The sequence below is a fragment of the Apium graveolens genome, chromosome 4 (assembly GCF_009905375.1).
Source record: "Apium graveolens cultivar Ventura chromosome 4, ASM990537v1, whole genome shotgun sequence".
Lineage (NCBI taxonomy): Eukaryota > Viridiplantae > Streptophyta > Magnoliopsida > Apiales > Apiaceae > Apium > Apium graveolens.
In genome coordinates this window covers 261,709,918-261,726,207 of record NC_133650.1, presented here as the reverse complement: position 1 = coordinate 261,726,207, position 16,290 = coordinate 261,709,918, and positions in this window count along the sequence as shown.

Here is a 16,290-nt window from a genome sequence, read left to right as displayed (position 1 = left end):
TCAAAGTAACGGTCAAACTCAATAATCAAAATCATAAAAACGGAGATGCAGCTCCACAAATCCAATAATAATTGTCTAAACATATATCAAATTTATTCTTATGACATGAAAGTCTTTATTCTAATCGATTAGCACGAAACTAATCAACACAGTTCTCAATAATGTTCTCATTCCTTATTCTTAATATGCTCCAAATTCCGAACCTGAAATATTAAAAGGGATGAGCTACAAAGCTTAGTAAGTACAAATTGACTAACTATTTAATAGAAAAATAATGGGTGTTTTAATAAAATGATTTTTCTCAAAAAATAATAATTTTGTAAAACATTTCTAAAATAGATTCAACCCAAAGTTTTGTATTTCAAATTTCAGAATTCAAAACAGAGCAGAATTTATAACAGAGTAAACAGAACAAAACAGAACGAAATGATAATTCTTATAAATACCATAATCTTGATCTACGGTCACACTTTGCCAGTAGCCGGCATCTAATTCTTATTCTTATTCTTTATACCACACTTTGCCAGTGGTCGGGATCTAAAGTTCAATAATTACGCTCCCTTAATAGGTATCTAAAGTTGCACACTTGTGTGCCTACTAAGGGTATCTAAGGCTAGTTTCGGACAATAGCGTAAATTATGAACGGGTTTGAAAATGTAGAGACTGGGTTTCAAAAGATTCTCGTATCTTATTACTTATACAATTCGAAACAGAATTTTTATATCTTATATGAAATTCGAAAATCAGAGTATCAAAACTTTTCCGAAAATAAAAGTAAGTCAAAAGGTACTTACCTCAAAGCTTGACCAGATCTGAATATAGCCTTTTGGACCCTTTAAAAAACGTTTCTTGAAAAACATAAACCATGAAAGTTGCAGAGAATGAAAAGATCTTTCCAAAAAGTCCAGAACCAATAAATTCTGACTTACGAGGAATTTTCTACGAATTTTACAAGACTGCTGATTTTTATGTATAAAGCCCTACGAATTTTGATATTAAAATGAGGAATACGAATATTATGTATTTATAACACTACAAACCCTTTTTCTTAACATATAAGTTATCCATATTAAAATCTGATCCAAATTTTAGGCCCATTAGTCTAATTAAATTTTAAATCCTAATCTTTATCTAATTTTGATCCTTTTTATTCTATTATTAATCTAATTCTAAAAATTACGGGATATTATAGCTACAAAGTTGGATGAAGATAAGAAAGGAAAGATTGTAGACATCTCAGGCTATAGAGGAATTATTGGATCTTTGTTGTATTTGACTGCTAGTAGACTAGACATTATGTTTGCAACATGTCTGTGTGCAAGATTTCAAGCCAATCCAAAAGAATCACATTTGATGGTTGTGAAGAGAATTTTCAGATACTTAAAGGGGACTCCAAACTTGAGATTATGGTATTCTAAGGGAACAGGATTGAAGCTGTTGGATACACATATGCAGATTTTGCTGGATGCAGGGTTGACAAGAAGAGTACTAGTGGAAGCTGTCAATTTCTTGGACAAAGACTTGTATCCTGGTATAGCAAGAAACAACAGTCTGTATCAACTTCCACAGCTGAGGCTGAATACATAGTTGTTGGAAGTTGTTGTGCTCAAGTATTTTGGATTAGAAATCAGCTAACGGATTATGGTCTAGTGTTACACAAAATTCCAATTATGAGTGACAATACTAGTGTTATATCTATTATGGCTAATCCAGCTAATCATTCTAGAATAAAGCACATTGATGTAAGGTACCATTTTATCAGAGAACATTCTACAAACGGTACAATTGAGCTCATTTTTTTCCAACTAGAAAAACATTTAGCTGGCATTTTTACTAAACCTTTGGATGAAGCAATTTTCACTAGACTTGTAGGTGACATTTGAATGTTAAATTCTTCATCTTAAAGGCAAGAACTCAGCCAATGTGTTGCAGCAGATTGATTTCTAATAAATTAAAATTAATTTGATTTAATTGGAAATTAACTGGAATATGAGTTACAAATATTTCAGAAATCTATGTATATTTATTTTTCAAAATTCAAAATATAGCTTGGAATTTTTCAACTCTGAGAAAAATGTCTAAATATGAATTTACATTTTCAATATGTGAAATTAGCATAAGACAGATTCAAAAAGAACAAAAGTATATAAAAAATTGAGTTCTCGATTAGTCTAATTGACTTCTCGACAAGTTATTTTAAGACTTCTCGAGTGAGTTCTCGATAAGTCATTTTTCAGATTTCTCGAAGGACTTCTCGAAAAACATTATTATGACTTCTCGATAAGTCATTGTAGAGATCTCGATAAGTGATAATTCATAGAGTTTTCTACAAGTATAAATTTTAGACTTATCAACAACTTAGAACTGAGATAATTTAATTTAATAAATTATTTTGGTAAAATACTTTTGATAAAATCTTTCTGATTTTATTTTAATTTATTCAAATAAAAATTGGACAAATTCAGTCCATTCAGGACAAACTGGGTATTTATTGGACATCTCGATAAGTCATTTTTTAGTTCTCGATAAGATTCAGGAAAATGACATATCGATATGTATCTATTCTCCCAATATGACTTCTCGATAAGCAAATTCCAAACGTTTATTTTAAGTTTTCGATAAGTCATTTACCTTTTACTATGAATACCAAGACATCTCGACATACACCTCTTTATGCCTTCGAGATCTCTAAGTGACCTAATTTTTCCAAATCCAAACCGTTTTCTCTCATTCCAAACTCTTTCTCCCTAATTTTTCTTACCCACTCAAATTCAAATACTTCAAATGGCATCAAACATAGTGTAATAACACCAAAATTTTTGGACTTTTTAATCCTTATGAATAGTGATTTTGCTGATTATGCTGATTAAGGAAATTTTTCATGCCACTATGTAGGAGTTCTTTTATTGATATTCTGAGATCTTATTATTACTCCATAAAGGATATGAGTGTATGTAAAGATCGTCAGAATCCAAATTCGAACACTTTGATTTTTCCCAAAAATCCACCAGATACCGAAAGAATTGAGTATAAGGTAACATGATTAAAAGGACTTAAATTCAAGGATTATAAGAGAGGATCATAAAAGAAAATTAAATATTGAGAAAGGTTTAGGGGAACCCAGGTAATAAGATCCCGGGTATAATCCCTCAAACGAAAAACGAGAACGAAAGTTAAGCGAACCGTGTAACAGATAAGCGGTCATTAGCCAAGTAATTAAGGGTTAATCAAAGGGGTTAGTGGATGATGATGTCATCACACCACAAGGAGAAGACATGTGTTAAAAGATGACACAATCATGATGTCATAAGCATGATAAGTAAGATTGTTTTGTTGGATGATTATTAGCCAAGTAAAAGTTACCATGGTAAAATCTAAAAATTTGCCAAGCCAAAAAGGAAAGCAACCAATCAAAATATCATAACACAAAAATTAGAAGTTGACTTTCTTTTCAAAGAGCAAGCTCTCGGCCCCTTTGTTTCAAGAAGAAGAAAAAATTCAAAACTTAAGATCCAAGTTGTGTTATTTTGTAAGGTAATTATCCTAGGTCCTTTATGCTTAGTTATGGCTATCCTAGGAATCTAAGCCATAAATTCCTTCACAATCTTTTTCAATAAATAATTAAATAAGAGGGTGAATAGTGTTTTCAAGAATTATAATTGTTTGATCTTATATTTTTAGTTAGATCTAGCTTTGGTAAGGACTTTCAAGGGCTATTTCAAGTTTCTTAGTTACTTATATTCACCAAGGAAGGTAAAAACCTCATACCCTAGCTTTACTTTGAGTATTTAGGGGTGTTTTTGATTAATATAATTTATGAGAAGCATGATTCTTGTTTGTTTAGAGTTTGGTTGGATTTGTAGTAATTTTGAGTTATGAATCTTGGTTATTGGTTAATGAACCTTAAGTATAGTTAGTAGCTCTTGTTTGTTATTGAATGATTTGTAAAAATCTTGAGGTTATGGACTGATGTAGTAAGGTTTAGATGAATTTTGGTTGTATTGATGGTTATGAGTTGGTTTGTGGTTAATTGGAGTAGTTTAAACATTGGTAATCGCGTAAAGATAGCCGTCGTAATGCCCGTTTTCATTTAACTGCTTCTTCTTAGTATTCGGGACAGAAAGCTAACTTACCAATCTGTAACTTTGCTATGTTTAGCTAGATCATGTCGTAAGCTTCGTTTGGTATGTGGTTCGCTTAGATCCGATGTACGGTTTAGGATAAACGACCGTTTTAAGTAACGGCGTTTCGCAAGCGAACATTACCCCTCGCCTTACTTTGAAACCTTGGTTAAGGTCCTTAAATGATTAATTGGAGTATGAAACAATTATGTAAGATTAATTGGTTAGTTGGTAGAGTATTCGCGAAAGAGTCGCCTTAAAAAGTTAAACGGTTAATTTTATAAAAATGGTGGAGCCGAGGGTACTCGAGCGACTTATGTGAATCGTTAAGCGCAAAAACGAACGTTAGGGTCCAATTGGTTAAAGTCTAGTTTCTTAAGCGACCGTGGTTTAATTCCAACTTATATGTTGTTTATAGGTTACCAGACTCGCCTCAAGCCTTTTACTACCCCCAGTCGCTCAGGCAAGTTTTCTACCCGTTTAACTGTTGTTGTGATGTATATACGTATATGCATTATCTTATGATAAGTGCATGATTGTTATTAGCAAATCTTGCGATATATTGGAGCATGTTAATACGATATATATGCATGCCTGTTTCGTAATCTTGATATTCTATTATCAATTCAAATGCTTATAAACTGCATAATACCTATGCTAGAGATAAGCAGTAGTTGCGTATACCCTTAGTATAAGGGACCCAAAGGTGAACATTTTTCTAAATCGGGAGTCGATGTTCCCGAGTATAATATATATATATATATATATTTCTATATATATATATATATAGTTTTCTATAACTATTAATCGAATAAGGTATATTCGACAGTTTTGAATAATAATCAAACTTATTTTCGATTATTCAAATAAAGATCGTACTTTCGTATAAGTATATCTTTTGTTATTTATTATTCGTTTCAAGTATGAGTTTTTAAAACTTATACTTCAAGTATTTTTATAAAGATTATCCCAGATATTTTCTAACATATCGGGACTGAATTATTTTATTAAATCATCATTACTCTAAACATTCTTTAAAATATTTTCGAGTCTTCAAAATAATTTTAAAAGTTAGAGCGGATCCCAAAACTCATTTTCAGATTTCAGATCTTCCTTTCGAAGGGGATTTAAATACTCGCTCAAAACCTAAGGGATCCATCTCAGTGGTGTATTTTTGGAGCAACGAAGTTGCTAACTTGATAAAAGAGTTTGATTACTTGCCTAACATTCAGGAAGTAAGTCCATCTAATTGAGTGGGCATAAGCGACAGGCCGGGGTACGGTCTATCAAAGTGTAAGTGGCTGGGTGGCAGTCCATCAATGGGTAAGAGGCCGGGTGGCGGTCTAGCACAAGGTCCTAATGCGGCCAGGGTGATGACCGGTGGGGGATTCATCCATCTACTAGTAGAAAAGGTTACTTATTGGTATCTTTTCCTGATCAGCAAGATATCGGGTTTATGCCAAAATTCTCTTCTTTCCAAATTAATTGGATGTTACAACTCTGTTTATACTTTTCATGATAGAGGTTTTCAGGGAAAGTATGAGAGATATGTATAGGTATATATATATATATATCGGGAAATAAATGAAGTATCTCGTAACTTCATTTCTTTTAAATGATATTTCAAAGATTGAATCTAATCAAGTCTTATGTTGAAGTCTCATCTATGTGATGAATCTTTGAAAACTTATTATACTTTGAGCAGTGATAGTTCAAGTAGTTTTCTAAAATGATAAGTATATTGAAGTATTTGGTAACTTCATCTTCCTTTAATCTTATATCCGGTAAGTAATTATCTTACACTTGATAAAGATTTCCAGTAAGTTATCTATTTAGATACTTGCATTATTGATTAAACTATATATTATCTTGCGAGTTGTAATGCTCACTCTTGCTTCATTTCTTCATCACACAATAACAGTTATGAAGGATGGCCAGACTCAAGCAGACCCAGCGCAAGAGCGTGGGAAGTGTCCCACGTCTTCCCATTGATATCCTAGCTGTCATAGCTGCAGAGGTAGATCTATCTGTAGGTCAGGCATTCTACTTTTAGGAATCAATTATGTATAATTATAACTTGTGTTGGATAATGGCAACTAATTGTAAACTTATTAAGTAATCATTTTGGGTTGTAATAATTTTTAATTTATGGATTCAAGGATTTGTCCTTATTTCAATTTCATCTCTGAGACTATAACTTGTTGTGGTGTGTGTTATTGTGGGGTCACAACATGAGGTTAATTATTTTTAATTAAGTTAAGTGATATTTATGGAAAGAAAGACCGTGATGACTCGGATTCCCGACCCCGGATCTGGGGGTGTTATAAATAGTTACACCTTTTATCCCAAAAGAGGGCACCAACTCTCTTACGTTTACAGATGCAAACCAAGCTCCTGATAGCTTCAAAAGCTTCGTGAAGTTTCTTTCTGAGACATACTTTGCATGTGCTCTAACTGCAAACCCAATTCTTTATTTGGATGTTCTCAGAGACTTTTGGAACATAGCTGTAGTGAGGATAATAGTGCATGAAGACTAAGCTATGCTCATGGTGGTTAACTGCTCGATTCAAGACCAACAAGTGGATTTTATAAAAATGATGTAAATGTGGCTTTGGGAATCCCTACTGACAAACTGATGGAGGTCCCAACCCAAGATGAGCTAGCTGAATTCATGGACTATATGAATTACAGTGAAAGGATCAACTTATCCAGCCTGAACAAGAAGAATTTGAGGAAAGAATGGTCATTTATGTTTGACACCATTGTGAGAGCTTTCACATGTAAGAAGATAGGATATGATAACATTTCAAGTATGGTCCAGAAGCTGGTATTCTCCATGGCTCACCACAGACACTTAAATGTGGGACTTCTGATTCTGCAGGAACTAAGCACAAGGCTCACAATATCTGTGGCTACAAGAGGTAAGGAAATTTTCTTATATAGGTTTATAATGTCTACTTTAAACCATAAAGTTCAAGACATTTATTTACTTAATGGTATATATAGAACACAAATATGCAATTGTAAACAGGTGTCCGAAATTCTATTTGGTTTACTTACTACAAAGAACAAGGTAACTCTAAGTCTTAGAATTACTCCATTTATGTTGGAGAGATTCATAACTTACCTTTACCCTATGCCTCACATGAGGTCTATAATCACAACTAGTATAGTAATGGCTCCTATACCTATGGAGGAACAAACACAGGAATACCAACAGGGGACTTCCCAAACTGAGACCTCTCTTTCTTTACCAATAACAGCTAGGAAACCAACCACTTAATCCTCTCAAAAGGGTGAAGTGAGTAAAAAGAAGAGAAAGCAGGCACCCCTAACTATTATTAATGAGAGTGGTGTTGATCAAACACAAATAGAGTCCACCATGGTCAAGAAACCAAAGAAGGTCAAGCAAACTGAGTTGACCACTCAAGCCACCTCTGCATCCTCCCAAAAGGATGTAGTTGAAAAAAAGGGAAGCAAACAGACTCTAAAGGCATCCTCTCAACAGGGTGTCTCTATTGAAAATAGCACTCTCCCTAGTGAACCCTTTAAAGAGTCTGCACCAACACTTGAACACATTCAAGTGTATGAAAGAAGGAACAAGGATGGCACACACACTGAGAGCACATCCCTTGAAGCTCCCTCATTTACTCAGGGGGAGCTGCCAACACTCAGTTCTGAAATCTCAAATCTCATTTCCAAAATTTATTCTTCATACAATGAGACACTTGAATCTGATTCTCAAGTGTTGCTAAAATCAAGTGACATGGTTCAATAAACTATGATCACTACCCAGGAACCACATTTATTTGGTGAGAGGCTACACTCTGGGGTAGACCTTGATGACACAAACACAGGGGTTTCATCAGTATTTACTGAAGACCCTGTTGATAGTCACTCAAGCACCTTCATGTTCTAAACAATCTTCATAGATTGATAGGTTTGAGGGTAGTACTCCTGAGGGGGAGCTATCTAAATCCTCTCCAATTCAATTGGAGGTTCCTCATATAGGGACAACTCCCCTCAAAACCCTAGCTGACATTTCCTTAACAAATGAAGCTAGGATTCCAATTATCAGTGAGCCTGTTATAGGGGAGGCAAGTCAAGCACATTCAAGTTCTAGCTCTTTACAAGAAGATCAAGGGTTTGAGGCCATGGTACATGATAGTAACCAGGTCAAATCCCCTCCAATTCAATTGGAGGTTCCCACAAATGGTGAACAACACAATGTCATAACCACAGTTCCAACTGTGAGTCAAACTGTAACATCTGTCACAGGTAATGTTACTGAACCCCAACCATCTACCTCAACTCAAACAGACCTACCATTTACAGCAAACCCCTCTCAACCACCCTCACACCTAATTTCCTAGTGGCTACAAAATGCTCAGGCTCAACCACTTACAATGAATGATCTTCTAGTGGACTAAATCTCTGGACTTTCCAATATCACACAACAGCTTCTTACAACAGACATGTCCAATCAGGACTATCAAGCAATCTTGTTGTCTTATAAAACAAAAGTTAAAGAGCATCAACAAAAGATTGTGAATGAAGCTGAGCAGGATGACAATGTGGATGCTTGGTTAGGTAAGGACTTTAGCTTTAGCATGGATGAGGTCTTGGAAAGATTTAGAAAAGAATATATCATAATATTAGGAAGAAATGTCAAGGCTCTCAGTCCCCAGGAGGTCTGTGATACTGTGACAGAAGTCTACAAAGCTCAACTCAAAGCTTTTTATCTCATGAGTAAAGCACTCCAACAGACTTTGGACAACCATCAAGATAAGATAAGAAGGTTGGTGTAAGACAAGCTTGATGACCTTTTGCCCACTTAAGTAGAGATCAAGAACAAATTCCATAGATTTGCTGATCAAATGGCAATGTTTGATATGACTAGTATGGAGCAAAGCATTAAGAATCTCAAACAATCATTTGTGGCTCTACATGAAGTTGTCCAGAATCATATCACCGGTAACAATGACACAAGGGTCAAACTGGATCAACTTCATCAATCTAGATATCAACCATTTGCTCTTTTGATGGAAGGCGTCAAGGAATCAGTTCCGACCATATTTGGTACTTCTCTCTCTTCAAGATCTCATCAACCAATGTCAACGTCAACAAACTTGTAAATCCAAGCTCTTTAATCTCAAGTCTCCACTTTATAGTCATCAAATGATTCATTAAAATCTCAAGTCTCTCAACTCACAGCTCTAGTATAAAGTCAACAGGATGACATCAAGACTCTGGTGGACTCCCATAAACATCTTCAAATGCAAAATTTAGTCTCTTTGGGAGCTATCATGGGTGTTCTAAACACTCCATTTCCTGCACTTCCAGAAGCTATTAGGCCTGAAATTCCTACACCTCTCATCTTGCCTGCTAACAAGCCTAAGTGGGAGATAAAGGCTATGTTGCTAAAATCATCCATCCAAGCTCAAAAAGACAAATCCAAGAAAACTGAACAACAAGTTGATGTTGTGATGGAGAGGCTACTAAAAGCAACCGAGGGACCTAGTCTAAGCAGAGAATTTGATGAACTGATAAAGGCTCTCAGGGATTCTCTAAATAACAACTTCTTCACATACAAAAAGGCTTTGGACAAGACAATAAATTTCTTAAGGGTGATCATGGTAACTGTGGATGACTTTCAAGAGAGAAGAATTATTGTCAACATAAATGACTCTGGTGTGGATAGATGTATGCAGGTGTCCCTTAATTATCTCATAAAAAGAAGGGCATCTGAATTGGACATTCTGATCAACAAAGTCAACAAAGTGATTCATGAAGACACTCTCATGCTCAATGAATTGAAGAAGGCTCAAGTAGCTGCTTTTCTAGAAGCATATCTGCAACTAAGTAAGGGAGTGGCATACATCTGTCCAACCACCAAATATTGCAAATATTTTCAAATTCCAAAGTAATGTGTCATGGAAAACAAGAAGCTGATAATGACTCTGGAAACATATTTGAAGACAAAGCAGTACAAAACTGTTTAAAATGAAGACATGATCAAGATATTGGGGAGATATTTGAAAAATGCTGAAACCAAGTTGCCCAAAACTCATATCAATACTAAGGATGACTTGGATGATGATGAGAAAAAGAAAGATGATCAAAAACCTTCTGGCTCAAATCCAAGTCTATCTTCTAAAGTAACTGGCAGCAAAATAGAAGACAAGAAAAAGGATGATAAGAAGAGGGGAGATAAAAGGAGAAGGAAGAAGAAGGAAGATGGTGAAGGCACTAAGAAAAAGTTCCTACCAATCCAAATCCAACAAACTCAAACCATTAAGCCTGCAAACTCAAACACTCAACTACATTTAACCTCTAAGCCTAAACTTTTGTACAAGCCAACTGCAAACACCTTACTCAAATTACCAATCACTTCTAGACAAACCACCCTAAAGAAAATCTCAAACCTACCTTCATTTAAGCCACCAATCAAAACTTATTACAAGACTGCTGGGAGAAAGCCAAAGAAGCTGCAAGTTGAAGAGAGGGTTATTTGGAATTGCTTTGATCAAACAAATTTTCTACCATTAAATTGGTGCATCACAGATGATGACTACTTTCAACATTAGCTGAAGAAATAACAAAATGGAGTGGTAGAAAGGAAGAATAAATCACTTATTGAAGCTGCCAGGACAATGCTTGAAGAATCTAAATTACAAACATATTTCTGGGCTGAAGCTGTAAATACTGCATGCTACACTCAGAATATTTCTATGGTTAATCAAGCAAAATGCATGACTCCCTATCAATTGTTCAAGAACAAGAAGCCAACTCTAAATTTTCTTCATGTCTTTGGTTGCAAATGTTATATCTTGAGAAATCAAACTGATCAGAATGAGAAGTTTGATGCTAAAGCAGATGAATGAATTTTTGTTGGATATGCTGTTGGTAAAGCATACAGAGTCTACAATCTAAGAACCAACATTGTTGTGGAATCAATACATATTGTGTTTGATGATAAATAGATTGAAGGACTGCAAGATGGAGATTACCATGAGAGCCTCAAATTTGACAATGTGGAGATGGTTAGTGATGAAAGTGATCAAGAAACAGTATTAAAGGATAATGCAGAGAAATATACTACCAATGAAGCACAAAATTCAACATCTGTCGAGTTGCATAATGCTTCATCCGTCGGGAGACAATCTGCCTTATCCGTCGGGAGACAACCAGCCTCATCCGTCGGTACTCAAAATTCACCATCCGACGAGTCATCAAAAGAAGCTAGGAGTCAGAATAAATCACCTACAGAAAGCTCTCCTTTCTCAAATCAAAGATCCATTAACTCAGGGGGAGTTTCTAACAATCAAAACTCAATCACACATCAAGACAACAATGAGGCCTCTTTATCTAGAGCTAATCTACCTCAACAAAGAAAATGGACAAAGGATCACCCCTTTGAGCTCATCATTGGTGATGTATCTTCTAGAGTTCAAACAAGGAGAGAAACTCAAGAAGAATGTCCGTACATCAGCTTTCTTTCTAAGGAAGAACCAAAGAAGGTAGAAGAAGCTTTGTTGGATCCTGATTGGATTTTAGCTATGCAGGAGGAGCTAAATCAATTTGAGAGGAATAAGGTATGGAAGCTGGTGCCCAAGCCTAGAGGAAAGAATCCAATTGACACCAAATGGGTATTCAGAAACAAGATGGATGAAAATGGCATAGTAGTCAGGAACAAAGCTAGATTGGTTGCTAAGGGCTATTATCAACAAGAAGGAATAGATTTTGATGAAACATTTGCTCCTGTTGCAAGACTTGAAGCCATCAGAATCTTCTTAGCCTATGCAGCCCATGCCAATTTTTAAGGTCTATCAAATGGATGTCAAAAGTGCCTTTCTGAATGGAGACTTGGAGGAGGAAGTCTATGTCAGTCAGCCTCCTAGTTTTGAAGATCCAAATTTTCCAGAATATGTCTACTATCTTTTGAAGGCACTTTATGGACTGAAGCAAGTACCTAGAGGCTGGTATGACACTTTATCAAAGTTCCTTTTGGAAAATCACTTCACAAGAGGTACTGTAGATAAAACTTTATTCTTTAGAAATGTTAATGGCTCTAGTATACTTGTTCAAATTTATGTAGATGACATTATTTTTGGTTCTATAGATGAAAAACTTTGCAAAAAGTTTGCCAAATTGATGCAGAGTAAGTATGAAATGAGTATGATGGGAGAACTAACTTACTTTCTTGGTTTGCAAGTTAAGCAAGTTAGTGATGGAATATTCATTAGTCAAACTAAATACATTTATGATCTTTTTTAAAGAAGTTTGATCTAATGAATTGCACATCTGCAAAAACTCCCATGGCCACTGCAACTAAGCTTGAATTAAACACCACTGAAAAGTCGGTGGATATTTCAAGTTATAGGGGCATGGTTGGCTCACTTCTGTACTTAACAGCTTGTAGGAGAGATATAATGTTTGCTACTTGTTTGTGTGCTAGATTTCAGGCTGATCCTAGAGAATCTCACTTAGTAACTATCAAGAGAATTTTCAGATATCTCAAGGGAACACCAAAACTTGGCATTTGGTACCCTAGAAATTCTGGTTTTGATCTAACTGGTTATTCAGATGCAGATTATGCAGGTTGTAGAATTGATAGAAAAAGTACAACAGGAACCTGTCAATTTCTAGGAAATAAGCTTGTGTCCTGGTTCAATAAAAAGTAAAATTCAGTTTCTACTTCTACAGCTGAAGGTATATATATTGCTGCTGGCAGTTGATGTGCACAAATTTTGTGGATGAAAAATCAATTGCTAGACTATGGTTTGCAAGTTGAAAGGATTCCTATTTTCTGTGATAACACAAGTGCAATTGTCATCACTGAAAATACAGTACAATATTCAAGGACAAAGCACATAGACATCAAGTACCTCTTCATAAGGGAATATGTAATGAATGGTAATGTGGAACTACATTTTGTTCCAAGTGAGAAGCAGCTTACAGATATTTTTACCAAGCCATTGGATGAATCCACCTTTTCAAGGTTGGTAAGTGAGTTAGGTATGCTCAATTTTTCTTAAATCTTTTCAGATAATTTGTAAGTTGTAATGCAGCTAGAAATTTAATTGGTTTTACAGTCTTGGATGAAATTTTGGCTAAGTCAAAATTTACATCTCGACGGATGATCAGTATCCATCGAGTTTGATCATACGTCGGTATACATTTTATAAATAAAATCAATTACTTTTCTGGAATATTTTATAACTCGACGGATAACTAACTTACTCTCATCCGTCGAATTGTCTGAATCTTAGCCGTTAATTCCCTGAACATTATCCATCGAGTATACTTACAGTTTGTAAGCATAACACGACGAATAATTGATGGAATTTTTACAGTTTATTTTTAAACGGCTATTTTGGGTAATTTTTATTGGTTACTTTATTTTACTTTATTATTTTTGACAGTTATTTTTGAGATAGTATAAAAGCTTATTTCATTTTCATTGCTTTTCTTTTATCATTCTCAATTTATCTGCTCTAAATTTTCTCTCTCAAAAGCAACTATCATCTCTATCTCTGCAATTTCCACTCTCTAACGATGGCACCAGTAGTCAAGATCATGTCACAAACTGGATAGATCCATGAGAAGAACAACTTCACGGCTCTAGTAAACAAGGGGATTCAACATTCAAGTGACTATCACAAAATGATGGATTTTGTGAAGAACTGCAAACTCAGCTATGCAATGCTAGAATCACCCACCATCTTCTGTACGGTTGTTGAAGAGATATGGACTATTGCTTCATATAACTCGACAGATAAGACCATCACACTCACCATTAAAGGTAAGGAATTTTGTATTAATAGTGATGTTATCAAAGCATGTTTCAAGATTCCTGATAATACTGTGACTTCACCACACACAGACACTGATATAGTTAATATGCTTAATTCCATGAACTATGCACTCTCTACTTCTAAGTTAAGTGACATTAGGAGATTGGGTCTTAGGAAGGAATGGAGTTTCATGTGTGATGTAGTGACCAAGGTCTTTTCTGGTAAAATCAGTAATTTTGATTCTGTCAATATTTCCATGCTTAACATGCTCTACATGCTAGTTACAGATAAGTTCTTTAATCTTAGTGATCTTGTTTTGTTTGAGTTGGGGTTTAAATTAGGGGAGTTAAATAAGAGGGGTAAAAATGTTTATTATGCTAGATTTTTCATGATGTTAGCTAACCACCACTCTGAGGAAATTGTGCTTGAGAACCCAAACAACAAATTAGATTGTTGGGTTCAAGAGAGGAGAATTATTGCAGATTTGAACAGGGCAAATCGTCACAAGGAGAGGCCACTCTTCTATTTCCCTGTAATGGAAGCACCTCAGGTAAGTGAGGTAAGTTCATTTGTCCTTACTATTCCAACCTCACAAATTTCTTTGAATTCTAGTGTAGTTATGGCAACTGTGTCAATGACCCAACAGTTGCCTACCCAAGCTACCAAACCATCAAAAGTTTCAAAATCCAAATCAAAGAAAACCCCCTATGGTATCTCTCAAAAGATGCCAGTTGTAAAATCCACCAAAACCAAAGAGGGGAGTGTGAAGGTGGGTAAGGTAGGTGAGGGACAGGGTGAACATAAAAGAAACCCTAAGGATAAGGATGGAGAGTTGAGTGGTTCCCAGCCTAGCCACACTGCAGTTTCCCTACAAACTGCAGTGATTAATAAGGATAAAAGCTCATTTCTAGTTGCATCCTCCCAAAAGGATGTGACTATTGAACAAAGCTCTCAACCAAGAGCACAGGTCAAAAGGGTAAGGGACACTAGCTCACCCCAAACTGATGCCAGAAAGAAGAAATCCAAAACCTTTGGGGATGCACAGGGTTCACACACTGTGTAAACTGGTGCTAAAAACACAGTCACTGCACCTTTACAAATTCAGGTTGATGTGGCTCCAATAAATGTGGAGTCACAACCAAAATCATTAGTTATAGAAATACCTCAAACACCAAATTCTCCCACAAACTCTCTGGATGTGGATATGATCAACACATTAATTCTGGATTCCCCTTCTTTAACTTCGTTGGGGAAGCCAAAATCTAGTGCAAGTGAGCATCATCTTTTGGATGATTTGGCGGCTCACTTGCCAATTCTTTCAGGAACTGTTGAAACATCTGTGCCCAAAATCTCATCAATCAGCACAGAGTCCACAATAGTTTTAATTCCAAGTTCATTCATTTCTACTCTCTCGATGGATATTGCTCATCCGTTGAGTAGTGATTGTATCCCGACGGATAAGCTTAACAGCATTTATCCATCGGATAGTCAAACTGGTAACCCGATGGATATTCCTCATCCGTCGGATGTCTCTACACAACCTCAAATTTCATCTATTATCTCTAGCGCAGAAGACTTAGTGGTTGTACAGTCACTCTTAGGATTGAGGGAAGAGAGTGTTATGATTGAGAGTCTGGGTTGCTCCCAGGAAAAATGAGAGGAAAAGAGTGAAAATATGCAATCCATTTCTTCAGGATTGGCAAAAGAGAGTGAGAGGAGTGTAACGACTGGGAAATTTACGTCTGTATTATATTATATTTATAATAAATAAGGTATGTTAATGTGTCATTTATGTGTGATTATCTGTTAAACCCTAATTGTTATGTGTTACGTGTATTCTGTGTCATTTCTGTATTTTTAAGGTATTTTCCAGATATTTTATTTCACATTCATAGCTTTCATTTCAAACGTTTTACAACCCAAACAATGATTTTAAAGCCAGTATTTCAAATAAAATAATGGGCCTTATTTTTCATCAAACGGCTTTTACAATCGCATTATTCTGAACATTTAGATATTTTATAAATTTTCTCGTTTTACGAAAAATGACTTTTCCGGGCCCCATTGGGTGTTAAAAACCCCACAAAAATCACATTTTAATTTTTATAAAATTATAGGACTTTTATTTATACCATTTCTTTGTATTTTGCATTATTCACAATTTTTGGGAAATTTTGACATATATATTGTATAATATAAAATAATTATAAATTAAATTTTAATACCCAAAAATTATGAAAATTAGGGCCAAATATTTTTATTAAATGTATAATTAGCCCCTTAATTTTATTTAGGAGTATTAATTTTGCAGCTATAAATACCCTAATTATTATTAATTTAATTAATTAAAATCAGAAAATTCAGCAATTTTC